General features: G+C 50.6%; 1 long non-coding RNA gene across 2 annotated transcripts in view; it reads left to right on the top strand.

Annotated features, from left to right (window-relative positions):
• The first annotated feature begins 11,895 nt into the window (after positions 1 to 11,895).
• Positions 11,896 to 14,849, top strand: part of LOC141271092 (uncharacterized) — a 163,485-nt gene continuing 160,531 nt past the window's right edge. Inside the window, exon 1 of one of the 2 annotated variants that reach the window (XR_012321827.1) lies at positions 11,896 to 12,021. This is a non-coding gene — a long non-coding RNA (uncharacterized lncRNA). Of the gene's footprint in view, positions 12,064 to 14,849 lie in introns of both variants that reach the window. The other variant, XR_012321826.1, reaches the window with a different exon arrangement.

The following is a 14,849-nucleotide window of genomic DNA, read 5'->3' as shown; positions in this document are numbered from 1 at the left end:
TTGGCAGATGAAGCCCACTATGATAGGTTGATAGATGAGACAAAAAAACAGTATGCCAATAGGACCGGACCCGTAGATGCAGAATCTAATGATGCAGCAGCTGGAGTCCTATTCGCAGCAGCGTTGGTAAAAGCATGTCAAGACAGGCAAGCAGAAAAGCAAGTTACACTAGAAGATAGAGTGCAAGGGAAGGAGGAAGATCCTAAGGATTATTTCTATGCACTAAAGAAAACCTGGTCAGAAATGGGGTTCAACCCCGGGAATAAGACTAGTGAGAGGGTATTAGCAAGTGCTTTCATGAATGGACTAAAGAAAGAGATTGCAGAGAAGGTAAAAGCAAGTAGACCGGACTGGAGATCAGTGAAGGCAGAAGATTTAGCTAGAATAGCTCAGGGGGCACAACATGACATAGCGCAGGCAAAAAGAGCTGCCAGAATACACATAGTAGAGACGACCCCCAGAAACAACAGAGGCAGAGGACGACTGAAGGAGGAGGACAGAAACTGTGTTACGGATGTAAAAAGCCAGGACATTTTAGAAAGAACTGTAGGACCAACCCGTATCCAAATGCTCAGAGTACGGGTCCTCCAGCCGACCAAACAACGCCCCCATAGGATGAGGGTAGCTTGCACATGAACCCCCTCATCTCCTTACCCCCAACTCCCAGTTGTATAGTGCAGGTGAACCTACCAGGGGGACATGAAATCGATTTCCAAGTAGATACGGGGGCCGACAATTCAGTAATTACGCAAGGTGATTGGCCATATACTGACACTGATTTTTCACATCATGTCATTGCCACCCCCTTCAATTCCCCGTCTGTCCTGCTCCCTGTCACTAAAAGAATTCCCCTGCAAATTCAAGGAGTTACTGTACATAGCCAGCTCATGGTATCGCCCCAAGGCCAATGTAATCTTTTGGGAAATGATGTGTTGTCCCAATTACAAGCACATATAGAGTATCATCCCGATGGCACTGTGACCATGACCCCAGGTTTAAAACCAAGTACCCTTTGCAAAATTATGTCACTAGATATTGCCAGCATAGAAGAGACAAATGAGTTTCCCCCGATATTGGAGCATGCTGTGCCACATGATTTTTGGACCTCAGACAAAACAGATGTTGGTAGGTTAAGAGTTCAACCAGTAATGGTAAAATTAAAACCAGGAGCAATCTTGCCTCAACAGAGGCAGTATCCCCTTAGCTCGGCTCAGGAGAATGCCATAGCCCAGCAAGTCCAAAAATTACTACAGAGAGGAGTCCTAGTCAAAACCCAGTCCCCTTGCAACACTCCCCTGTTCCCAGTAAAGAAAAAGAGCGTGCCAGGACAACCAGCCGCATATAGAATGGTCCATGACCTCCGGTTGGTTAACAAAGCCACAGAACTTCTAACACCAGTTGTGCCCAACCCGCATACTCTTCTGTCACAGATACCTTCTAACTCTCTTTGCTTTTCAGTGGTCGATTTGGCAAATGCATTTTTCAGTGTACCATTACATCCTGACTGCCAGTACCTGTTTGCTTTCACGTTCCAGGGCAGTCAATATACATGGACAGTGTTGCCACAGGGTGCCCAGAATTCACCCACAATGTACACTGCAAGTCTGCAGGAAATACTGGAGGGATGGTCTGAACCACATATCGTTGTTTTGCAATATGTCGATGACCTGCTCATTTGTGCCCCCTCCAGGAAACAATGTCATAGTGCAACTATATAGCTTATGTTGTTTCTCTATCACGCTGGCTGCAAGGCATCGAAAGATAAGCTTCAGTTTTGTAAATCTTCAGTCACCTTTTTGGGACATTGCATTACACCAGGAGCTCGTCATTTAACAAATGCACGTAAACTAGCAGTACAGGCATTCACCGTCCCCATTAATGTTGCAGCCCTCAGAACTTTTCTTGGACTTGTTTCCTATTGCAGACAGTGGATTCATGCCGTCTCTGTTTTTATTCTCTCAAGAACCGTATTTTGGCCGCTCCAGCTTTGGGTACCCCTAATTATGAGCTCCCATTTACTCTGTACCTTCATGAACAAGCTGGACATGCAGCAGGAGTTTTAACTCAAACACACGGTGATAATCAGAGACCTGTTGCCTATTTAAGTGACAGATTAGATGCGGTAGCCAGAGGTGCACCATCCTGTGTACGTGCTCTGCATGCTGTTGGACTATTACTCCACAAATCCGCAGACATTGTTCTAGATCATCCGCTCACCGTTCTAACACCTCATGATGTTTACACTATATTAAACCAAGTGCAACCCGCTCACCTCTCAGCAGCACGTCATCTCAGGTTACAATGTGCACTGTTAATGCCTCCCAATGTTTCTTTACAGAGGTGTACTACTCTGAACCCAGCAACTTTGTTACCTCTCTCGGATCTAAAGGAGGGGTCAGGTACTGTGCTTTTTAAGGAAGATTCAAGAGAGGAAGTTCCTCATGACTGTGTACAAATAATGGCACAAGAAACGGCAGGTTTACCTACTGTATTTGAACATGAATTACAAAATGCAGATTTTGAATTTTTTGTAGATGGATCCCGTCATCAGGACGATTCAGGTACCTTCCATACTGGATATGCAGTTGTCTCCCTCAATGCAGTAATCAAGGCAGAACCAATGCTCCCACACCAATCGGCTCAAGAAGCTGAACTTAGGGCCCTAACCGAGGCCTGTAAATTAGCAGTGACGCGCCCCTGGGCCTGCTGTGTCGCGCAGCGTCTCGCGCACGGGGGCTTACCCGGAACCGGATCAGATGAGGGTTGTAGTCTCCGAGTGGCGGGGACCCGGTCCGTGCCCAGGGGGTCAGATTCAGTGTGTGGCAGTCTTGATAGATGTTATTTGAGTGTCGACTACGCCACCCGTTGATTTGCAGCTATGGAGCTGCCACTGCAGGGCAGACCGCTGAGGCCGGTGTAGAATTGTGCAGCGTGATAGTATAACCCCCAACGGGAGGGGTATGGCCTCAGGGCAGCCGACGTGGAAGATGGGGGTAGCAGGAACCACTCGGAGACGGTGCGGTGTAATTCAGGGTCTTTACTGGTAACAACGATAGACCCTCCCGGAGTACTTGCTAGCGAACGGGGCCTGGTCAGTCCTTGAGCAGATGGGATCTCCCCTGGCCAGGCGGAGTTGTAGGCCTCCCAAACTGACTGTACTCTTCTGGCTAGCTTGCTAGAAGCGGATATAAGTAGCCCACGTCCCTGAGTGTACCGTGTGGTGCTCACCCGTATGGCCGGTGACTCGGGGCCTTCTATTGGCTTCCGCTCCACGATGGCGGTGCTGGTCCCACACGTGTGACCGTGCCTTCGGGTTTCTGGGCCTGAGGACCTGAAATCCCCTGCCGGTCGGCTTCTGCTGCTGGGTAAGAGTTAGTCCCCACAGCCTCGGACGCCGGGTCCGGTAAGAAAGCTTCTCAGTCAGGGCGAGCTCTGCAGCTGCCAGCCCCTGACTCGTAGTAGTATTGCTCCCACTGAGCTCCAGCTGTTTCTTCCTATGACTGTCTCTTGTCTCTACTCTCCTTGACTCCTAACCCTGCTTCAGCCCCGGGTTTATATAGGGGAAGTTCTTCCCCTCCCAAGACTGGGCAGGAGGTGTGGCATGCACAGGATCCCTGACCAAGAGACCTCCCACCTGCTCTCAGACGTAATATCTCTATTACTGTGGCAACCAGACCCCTGGGGTGTCACATTCCCCCCTAGTGAAATTTAGTACTCCGGGACTAAACATATTTTAGAAAAAACATAACAAGGTATAAACAATAATAGTACAATAAGGAAAACATATAAAGATGGTCACGGCGTGTCCGCAACCGGGTGCAGTTTTGAAAAGCAAGGTGTCCATTTCACCAAAACAGGGAGACGTAACCAGGTAGGGGTCTGTCCTACCCCGAGTCCTTAACAGTCTTTAGTCCGTCCTGGGTTACGCTCCAACTATGTACGAGGATTCCCAGTAAATCCACCAAGGACTCCTACAAATAACTAGAAACACAAAATTATACACAAGCAACAATACACAGGTAAACATAAATAAAACAATTTATACACTTCAAATCCTCCACCGTGCGGGTAACTGGCCTCTAGTGGCCCTAGTGGACCTACGGAGCTGACTGCCTAGCCCTGAACTACAGGGTGTAGGAGCTGTCAAGGGTAAACTGGGCAGCTGTCTACCGGCTCTTTGGCTCACTAGGGATATGGCAGGCTCACTGCAAGCAGAGGGTTGATCCTCCTGGTCTGCGGGTGTGGGGTCTTCTGCCTCCCGGACCGGCTGTTCTTCCAGCTCTACCTGTTGCTCCGTAGGTGCTTGGGATGCTGGTTGGAGGAAGGTGAGTACGGGTACCACAACTGCACCATTGACTTGAGTCCAAGACCGAGGGAAGTCCCCGAGCACAGTACTAACCATATCTTCCCTTTCCTCTACGGGTCGATGGTCTTCTTGTTCCTCTTCAGGGTTCCTCAGTTGTTCGGGACACTTCTTCAGGTGGTCCCGGGATACAATAGCTGTGGTTTCCCCTCCGTCTTTACTGATGGTACAAACCTTCGGGTTCTCGTGGCTTGAGGGCAGTACGGTGTACGGGTCCTTTTCCCACTGGTCGTCCAACTTGTGGAGCCGTCTCTTCCTCTTCAAGACCTGCTCTCCGGGTACCAGGGGAACAGCGGGAGCATACTGGTTGTAAGTTTTCTCTTGTCTTTCCCTAGCCTGACAGAGACTTCGCTCCACGCTCTCCTGTACTCTCCGGTACTGCTGCTGCCTCTCCGTGTGCCAGTCTGTTTCTGGTGAAGTGTCCTCGGGTGTCAGGATTCCCATTTCCAGGTCAACAGGTAACTTACCAGGTCTTGCCCTCATTAGGTAAGCCGGGGTACAGTTGGTGGAACCTACCGGGATGTGGTTGTATAGGTCCACCAGATCGGGCAACTTCTCAGGCCACAGACTGCGTTCTTCCAGGGGCAACGTTTTTAAAAGATCCATTACCACCTGGTTCATTTTCTCACAAAGTCCATTAGTTTGCGGATGGTAGGGTGTCGTCCTTATCTTCCGGCAGCCATACAGATTGCAGAATTCCTGGAAGACCTCCGCTTCAAAGGCAGGTCCCTGGTCCGTCAGCACTTGGTCCGGGTACCCGTGTGGACGGCAAAAGTGCTGCTGGAAGGCTCTAGCTGCTGTTTGAGCCGTTAAGTCCTTGACGGGGACGACAACCAAGAACCGGGAGTAATGATCCACGATGGTTAACGCGTAGACGTAGCCACTTCTGCTTGGGGTCAGTTTTACATGATCCAAGGCTACCAGTTCCAACGGTTGCCGGGTGACGATGGACTGCAGGGGAGTCTTCTGGCTGGCACGGTCCTTCCTTCTCAGGTTGCACGGGCCACAGTCTCTGCACCACTTCTCAATGGTTCCCCTCATGCCTACCCAGTGGAATCGCTCGCGCAGCAGGAACTCCAGCTTCTTCCACCCGAAGTGTCCAGCTCCGTCGTGGTATGCCTCCATCACCATGGCTGCGTCTCTTCGTGGCACCACTACTTGCCAGAGTAGTTCATGCGTCCGGGAGTTAACCATTCTGCGGCACAACTTCCCCTTGTAAAGGAACAGTCGACTCTTCTCTGCCCATAGTTGTTTGGCTTCCTCCGGAGCGTCTGGTTCAAGGCAAGCCTCCGGGCGAGTCAGCATCTCCTTCACCAGTCGGACGGCAGGGTCGCTGTCTTGCGTTTCCGCCCAGTTGTAGTGAGGTAAGGGGTTCAACGTAGAAGCCTGCTTACTCCTTACCCGGTGGGAATACTGGATAGTCCCATGACGGTGGAACGCAGGGAGTTCAACTTCTTCCAGTCCCTCCGGATCTTCTCCTTCGTCCGGCAGGTTGGGCATCCTGGACAGGGCATCCGCGTTGGTATTGGAGCGTCCGGCCCTCTATTTGATTGTGAACTCGTAGTTGGACAGACGGGCCATCCACCTCTGCTCCAGGGCACCGAGTCTTGCCGTGTCCAGGTGTGTCAACGGGTTGTTATCCGTGTACACGGTGAACCGGGAAGAAGCGAGGTAATGCTTAAAGCGCTCGGTGACTGCCCATACTACGGCCAGGAACTCTAGCTTAAATGAGCTGTAATTCTCGGGGTTCCTTTCGGTGGGTCGCAGTTTTCGGCTGGCGTAGGCGATTACTCGTTCCTTCCCCTGCTGGATCTGGGACAGTACGGCTCCTAGCCCGATGTTACTGGCGTCGGTGTAGAGGATAAAGGGCTGGCTATAATCCGGGTACGCCAGGATTTCGTCCCCCGTGAGGGCCATCTTCAGCTGGCGGAAGGACTCTTCTTCCAGCTCCTCCCATTTGAAGGGCGGCTTCTGGTTCTTGGCCTTCCGGGACTGGCCTATCAGGAGGTCCTACATAGGTGCTGCCTTTTTGGTGAAACCGGGAATAAACCTTCGGTAGTAGCCTACCAACCCGAGGAACTGCCGCACTTCTTTTACGCTGGAGGGGCTTGGCCATTCCTTAATTGCGGTGATCTTATCAGGGTCGGGAGCCACTCCGTCAGCGCTCACCACGTGTCCCAGGTACTGCACCTTTGGTTTCAGGAGGTGACACTTGGAGGGTTTCACCTTTAGGCCGTAACTCGCCAGAGCTTCGAACACTTCCGCCAGGTGTTTCAGGTGGTCCTCATACGTCTTGGAATATACGATGACATCGTCCAGGTACAACAAGACCGTCTCGAAGTTTCTGTGGCCCAGACAACACTCCATTAGTCGTTGGAAGGTTCCTGGTGCGTTGCAGAGTCCGAACGGCATGCAGGTGAACTCGCTAAGTCCCATCGGGGTGGTGAATGCGGTCTTCTCCCGGTCCGCCTCTGCTACAGGAACCTGCCAGTACCCGCTAGTGAGATCCAAGGTAGAGAAGAAGTTAGCAGATCTTAAAGCAGCCAATGACTCCTCTATCCTTGGTAAGGGGTACGCATCCTTGTGTGTGATACGGTTGATTTTCCGGTAATCTACACACATCCTCATGGTGTTGTCTTTTTTTCTGACTAAGACTAGTGGAGCTGCCCAGGGGCTACAGCTATCCATGATCACCCCAGCCTCCTTCATGTCTCTAAGCATCCCCTTGGCGTGTTGGTAGTGGGCAGGGGGTACGGGTCGATACCTCTCTTTTATAGGAGGATGGTCTCCCGTGGGGATGTGGTGTTCTACCCCCTTGACTCGCCCGAAGTCTAACGGGTGTTTACTGAACACTCTCTCGTACTCCTGAACCACCCGATAGACTCCTTGTTTCTGGTGTGAGGGAGTGGAGTCAGTACCCAGATGTAGTTGCTGACACCAGTCCTCCATGTTTTTCTTAGAGCCGTTACCTCCCTCCGGGTGAGATGGAGGCAAGGGTTCCACAGATTGTATAGAATTTTGGTTAATGGTATATAATTTGGCTAGCGTGGCATACCGGGGCAGGTACACTTCCCTCTCCCCGATATTTATTATGCGAACGGGCACCCTCCCATGGCGTACATCAACCACCCCCCGTGCTGTCAAAATGGTGGGCCTACTGTCTGAGTAAACTGGTTCCACCATTGCCTGGTAATCCCTACCTCTCAGACCAATAGCTGCCCGGCACCAAATCATCATTTCACTTTTTGGGGGCATGGCAATAGGAAAAGGGTCACACATTCTTACGCTACCAATCTCACCGCCGGAGAGTTCCACCTGTTGCCGTCGCATCAGTGCCCGGATCTCTTTCTGGAGCACCCGCTGCTCGCCGGAGCTGGCGTTCTTGGCAACCTGCTGTAAAAGGAAAATCACCTCTGCAAGACAATTTTCAATTACATTAGTTCCTAGAGTTATTTTTGGGTGACTCTCATGTTTGTCAATATCTACAATGATCAGTCTCTGTGCTGCCAGTTCGACTCTACCGATTTTGATGGTCACCTCCTTAAATCCGATCTGTGGCACGGGCTGGCCATTGCTGGCGATGATACTCAAGTCGTCGTCAGGGTAGCGGGTAATATCCGAGTCATTCCAGTACTGCTTGAAGAGCACGTACGGGATGGTGGTGACCTGCGACCCGGTGTCCAGTAGGGCACTCATGGGAATGCCATCCAGTACCACCGGCAAGACTGGACGTCCTCCCACATATCTGTCGCGCCAGTTCGATGGGCCTGGTGATCTTTTTCCTGGGGGTTGGCCCTCTACCCCAGGTTGTGCCCGTTTAAAGAACAGTACCTTGCCATATGTCCGGGTTGATTGCAGCGGCGGCAGATGGGTCGTCCGTCCTCGCTGTATCGGTCACTGGGTCTTCCTCTGGCCGGTGGGGTCCTCCTTGGTCGACGCCACGGGATGTCCTCCGGTCCGGATGCCAGCTGGATCTTCCCTGGGGTGGAAACCTGTAAAGACTGCACAGTTAGCGCAGCAACGCTCTTAGCTAGCTCTTGGACCTGATGGTGTAGGTCTGGAGCCGGGTCATTGTCCAAAGCCTGCACATCAGCTCCCACAGGCCCTGCCGACAAGGGCGCCGCCTCCTGGTGGTAAGTAATAGCTGGGCGCCTGTGGGTCATAACGCCACCCGGTGCCGACTCTCGGAGCACCCGGATGGCTCTGTCCTTGAACTGTGCAAAGCCCAGATGGGGATCCTGTAAGGCCATCGCCCGCAACTGAGTTCGGTGGGCATTACAATACAGTCCCTCTATAAATTGTTCGGTCAACAGCCTGTCCTCGTTTCCCACTCCATCAGGGTCGGTCTGCTTAATGGCCCTCAGGGCCTCTTGTAGGTTTAGTGCATAGTCCCTTATACTCTCATGCGCTCGCTGCTTGCACCCGTAGAATCTAAGCTTAATCTCGGCTGAGGTGCGGGTATCAAAGGTATCCTTCAGCCGGGTTAGTATCCCTGCGACAGTCTTCCTCCCAGGTGGCCAGGATTTTACTTCCCTTTTGGCTGCCCCGGTTAGTTGGGCCACCAGGATACTCACTTTTTGCTCTTCTGTGAGGGGGTACACTTGGAAGAGGATATCCAGCTTTTCTCTAAAGTCATGCAGGGTATGTGACTCCCCTGAGTACTGGGGTAGCCAAGCGGCTCCCGGGATATAGGGCATGGTGAAGGGCATAACTGCAGCAGCGGTGGCGCTGGCGGGGGTTGAGGCAGTGAAGCTCTCCTCCGTATCCGACATCTTCCTCCCCCCTAGTGGACCGTGGCCTACCTTGCGATGATCCTGTTCCGTAGGCCGCGGCTCCGCAGTAGATCGTCAGGGTTGAGGACCTTCCGTCGCGCTCCGGTGACGTCGGCGTCTGCTGGGCTCCTTCCAGGACCTTACGCAACGTCCGGACGTGAGGCGGGGCTTCAGTTCTCGCGCGCTTTCGAAGTCCACGCCCCTCTTCTTCCTGCGCGGCGTCCTCAAGATGGCGTCCAATGGCGGGAAAACTCCACGGATGGCGGGAAGAAGGCCGAAGATGGCGCCGGATGGCGGGAAAACTCACCACTGGTAAGTTTGAACAGTCTTTGCTTTTCAGGCACGCAGTACCCGGTGGTTGCGGGCACGAAATCCTGCCGACTACGCCAAAGTTGACCCGCCCCTGGGCCTGCTGTGTCGCGCAGCGTCTCGCGCACGGGGGCTTACCCGGAACCGGATCAGATGAGGGTTGTAGTCTCCGAGTGGCGGGGACCCTGTCCGTGCCCAGGGGGTCAGACTCAGTGTGTGGCAGTCTTGATAGATGTTATTTGAGTGTTGTCTACGCCACCCGTTGATTTGCAGCTATGGAGCTGCCGCTGCAGGGCAGACCACTGAGGCCGGTGTAGAATTGTGCAGCGTGATAGTATAACCCCCAACGGGAGGGGTATGGCCTCAGGGCAGCCGACGTGGAAGATGGGGGTAGCAGGAACCACTCGGAGACGGTGCGGTGTAATTCAGGGTCTTTACTGGTAACAACGATAGACCCTCCCGGAGTACTTGCTAGCGAACGGGGCCTGGTCAGTCCTTGAGCAGATGGGATCTCCCCTGGCCAGGCGGAGTTGTAGGCCTCCCAAACTGACTGTACTCTTCTGGCTAGCTTGCTAGAAGCGGATATAAGTAGCCCACGTCCCTGAGTGTACCGTGTGGTGCTCACCCGTATGGCCGGTGACTCGGGGCCTTCTATTGGCTTCCGCTCCACGATGGCGGTGCTGGTCCCACACGTGTGACCGTGCCTTCGGGTTTCTGGGCCTGAGGACCTGAAATCCCCTGCCGGTCGGCTTCTGCTGCTGGGTAAGAGTTAGTCCCCACAGCCTCGGACGCCGGGTCCGGTAAGAAAGCTTCTCAGTCAGGGCGAGCTCTGCAGCTGCCAGCCCCTGATTCGTAGTAGTATTGCTCCCACTGAGCTCCAGCTGTTTCTTCCTATGACTGTCTCTTGTCTCTACTCTCCTTGACTCCTAACCCTGCTTCAGCCCCGGGTTTATATAGGGGAAGTTCTTCCCCTCCCAAGACTGGGCAGGAGGTGTGGCATGCACAGGATCCCTGACCAAGAGACCTCCCACCTGCTCTCAGACGTAATATCTCTATTACTGTGGCAACCAGACCCCTGGGGTGTCACAGCAGAAGGTAGTATTGTTAACATTTACACAGATTCTTCTAGGTACACATTTGGTATATCGCATGATTTTGGTCCAATATGGAAGTCAAGAGGTTTCCTGACGGCAGCAGGACACCCCATTAAGAATGCTGATGCGGTCCAGCAGTTAATTGATGCGCTACAACTACCCAAACAAGTAGCTGTCATAAAGATCCAGATCAAGACTCTAGCAGCCATACGCTGCAACCTGGAGACTGGGTGGTTATAAAAAGACACGTGAGGAAAAGCCTAGATCCACGGTTTGACAGACCCTTTCAAGTTCTGTTGACCACAAGTACAGCCGTTAAGCTAGAGGGAAAAGAGACCTGGATCCACGCGTCCCATTGCAAAAAGATACTAGGAGAACCAGCGGACAAAGAATGATGACATTGTTTATACTTACCTGCATACTTGAGACCACAGGTGCATGGACTACGTTAGGCACCATGGATGGAGATGACAATAGATTCATTAGACACCATCTTGCTCTAATCGATGGACTAAAGGAGCAAAACCAGACCATTGCTAACTGTTGGATATGTACACATGCCCCTGTGACGTCCACTAGCATACCCTTTCTCGCTGTTCCAGTCTCATGGGAAGAGATAAACTTTTGGGTGAACTGTTCAGATACTTGGGCCAATAATGCCACACAGAGACTGTGGAATACCACTGTTGGGATTCCCGTAGTAGGATGGACAAAATTTCCGTGGTGGCAAGGGAACCTGACGGGACAAAAAATTCCCAGGTTGTATATAGCATTTAAAGGAGGGGAGTGGGTACCTCGTAACAAAATGATGAGGCCAACCTTAAGAACCAGGATTCCTGGTGGGCAAACACCTTTTCCTTTCTAAATCCCGCAAATTGGTTTAAAGGTATCGGTGGGTGGTTGGCTGGCATAGTGCAAGCGATTTTTCAGGTTTTACTAATGTGTCTTGCGGTTTATTTCGTTTTTAAGCTTTTTCTAATGTGTATTCAGCGTTGTACTAAAAGAAAACATAGAGATTCGTATTGATAAATGAAGGAACAAAAGGATGGAATGTTATAGCAGAAGATGAGGCCCCTCAAGTCAAAAGCCCCATCTATGCTATATAAGTCTGAAAGTTACTTTAGGTCAAAAGAAAAACACCAGCTATGAATGTTCCTTCTTGAATCAATAATGCGTCCTTGCCAGTCATCAGAATGTATCTGATTTAATGTGTCTAATTCAATGTGTCCGATTGAATGTTTCAACACAAGCACGAGAATAGAAGTTAGTCTTTGTGTGCTAAAACTGTATTATCAAACCATATATGGTAAATCCGTTTCCTGCCTTCAGGGTGGATATAAAACCCAGGCTTTGTAATAAAGTTTAGAGCTTGTTTGACACACATCCTGTCCTGTGTCTCACTCTCTCTCCAATATCGTAATCCAAAGGATAGAAGACTCAGAATGCAGTGACGACAGTATTATTACAGAAGGTGGAACATAAGGTGGGGATTTTTGCTGAAGGACAACACTGGAAGCGCACTTTGGTGAGGGATTTTTCTGTGATGCATTCTTAGAGGGGATGCAACATTGGAGGGGATTTTTACTTGGAGGGCATTATTTGTGAATGGGGCACTCTGGGGATGTTATAACTGAAAGGGACATTCCTACTGGAAGGGCGTCTAGGGTCAATATTATTGAAGGAGGCACTCTGGGGGCATCATTATTGATGTGGACACATAGGGGGCATAATTACTTGAGCCACAGAATTAGGGATGGCAGCAGGATGGAGAGTTTGTGTAGGTTAAGAATTTGGTGGGGACAATGCTAAAAATGTGAAAAGTAAAATGTGATTGTGTTGCACATTCTGTAGATACAAGTTGTCAAGAATTCGCTAGGTGATCTGGGCCAAATAGAAGAGATGTGAAAAGTGAACGACTCCAATCAGAAAGAACATCAACTATAAGACATTAAACTTAACTCTACAGTAATCACAGTCTGCAGAACAGGCATCTACCACTACAGTATTTTTTTTGTTTACTAACAGTTTGGTTGTGCAAGTCAGTCATTCAGTCACTCAGTCATTCTGTAGTGCTTAGTGTGTAGCAGTATTATTGGTAAAAAAAAATTGTATAGTGTTTTCTTTAGTAGAAGTATAATGCATTCACTATGTGTTGGTAATGGTAGTGGTCATGGTTTGGTGGTATTATATTAGCCTAGCATAGTGGTATTATTGGTAATAATGCATAATGTGTTTTGTTCATAACAGTATGTAGGTATTTTCTATTCCTGGTATAGATGTTACTGTGCTATATGATAAAATTAAATTCTATACATATTGTGATGAATGCCGGCCGGTGGGTGCAGCTCTCTGGTGCCCCGTTACCTCTCAGGTGAGTCAAGGTACTGCACCTACAGTAAATAGTGCCAGGAAGCTGCTACCAGCGGGGGAAAACATGGTGGTGTGTTGTCCCTTACACGTCACCAATCCGTAATGCCACGATACAGACACAACTCTCTGGCACCCCCTTTCCTCTCAGGTCAGTCAAGGTACTGCACCTAGAGTGAGTGGTCGCCGGAGAGGCCGTCCTGTAGCCCTCTGGGTATTTGAGGCCCTCTGCAGTGAGTGAGGCCCTCTGCAGTGAGGGCGATATATATATTTCCCTGGCTGCACCAGCAATATATATCCACACCTCCGACCGTCACTGCCAGCCTTCCTCAAATCCCCCAGATGGTATGCTGCCACCAGTTCTCATTTGATACAAGCCCGGTCCGTTAATAGACTTGTATCGGGTCAGGAACCAACCCAGTAGTGTTTCAGCCAAGCGTTTCCGGACCAATGGATTCGTATATGCAGAGTAAAGGTTACAGCCCACGATTAATTTATGATTTAATCGATTATAAGAATACACTAGATTACAAGGCTATACAATTAACTATACAACGGTATTTGGCAAGAATAAGAGATATAACAATTAGAATTACAAAACACAGGAATAACAACAATAAAACAGTTACCGTTCTTGAGGTGCAATGGAGGATTTGCGGTCCCACAGGTTCAAGCTTAGTTGCAGTCGTCCAGGCTTCAGTAGCACATGGCAAAGGTGATCCTCCCACTCAGAGACCGGGACCCGACGTTAGGAGTTGTTCACATCATCTCCTGGGTCCAAACTGAGGGGGTTTCTGGCTGTCGGCTATACTAAAGTCCTGTCACGCCCACTCTTGGTGATGTCAGTTTACTAAGCCCCGCGCCCCCCTACCAATGCTCATTTTAGTTCCATTTTAGAAAAGTACTCATAATTTTCCCTGAGGTGATCTCATCATATCACCAGAGGTCTCGTCGTGATCCTACTCTTCTGGGGAAGCCATTGACTCTAAACATGCCTCCCCTGGGACCTTGTATATGGTTCTTCTAAATATCTAGCTTTCCAGGCCACTCATGGATTTATAAGTCCCATGATTGTGTCCGCGGGCACCTTCCCCACATGATACATTTTATTCGGGTTCCCTAACTTGTATCGTGTGGTTATGAATGGATAGTATCTGCAGCTGTTGGCGGCCATTTTCCACAAGGAAAGCACATGGTTTCTTCAGACAATGGAAAGGTTTGCAGGCTTGCACAAATGGTTTGCTTCTGGTTTCCAGTGACAGCCAGGTGTTAATTACCCCCCTGGGGCCTAGCTGACTCTGTCCTGCTTGGACACAGCAAAACTGGCCCATCTATTTACCATATCAAAGAAGTTTCTGGAGACTGATCTCCAGAGGTGGGGGCGAATTGCTCTGTTTACCAGGGGCTGCAGAAATGTGACATGGTAGAAGCTGTGTGAGGGATGTTTAGAAATGGCAATAGGGAATATTCTCAGGTATGACGTATCATACCTAAGATGGAGGCTGACTTTCATGACACCTCCCCCTATAAGATGGCACGAGGGGGTAACACACTCCTGTGTTCTCCCATGCATCCTTCTGCACCCTCCCCTTGCCGGGATAACCCGTCAGCGTTACCGTGGTCACAGCCTCTTCTGTGGCGAATGGAGAAGTGATACTGCTGGAGAGCGAGGCTCCAGCGTAGCATCCTTCCATTCGACCCAGAGACCGTGTGTAACCAGCTGAGGGGGTTGTGGTCCGTCTCCACGGTGAAATGGCTCCCGTACAAGTAGGGCTGCAGACGCTGCAGGGCCCATACAATTGCCAGGCATTCCTTTTCCACCATGGAGTAGGCCACCTCCCGTGGCAGTAGCTTTCCTGCTCAGGTACAAGACAGGATGTTCCTGGCCTGTCGTGTTGACCTGACTTAGTACAGCACTGAGGCCAAAGTCACTGGCGTCGGTCT

The sequence above is a fragment of the Phyllobates terribilis genome, unplaced genomic scaffold, assembly GCF_046119375.1.
Source record: "Phyllobates terribilis strain yellow unplaced genomic scaffold, ASM4611937v1 Scaffold_5__5_contigs__length_657084704, whole genome shotgun sequence".
NCBI classification, from domain to species: Eukaryota; Metazoa; Chordata; class Amphibia; order Anura; family Dendrobatidae; genus Phyllobates; species Phyllobates terribilis.
Note: the sequence above shows the minus strand (reverse complement) of the source record. Positions and strands in the feature narration are given on the sequence as shown.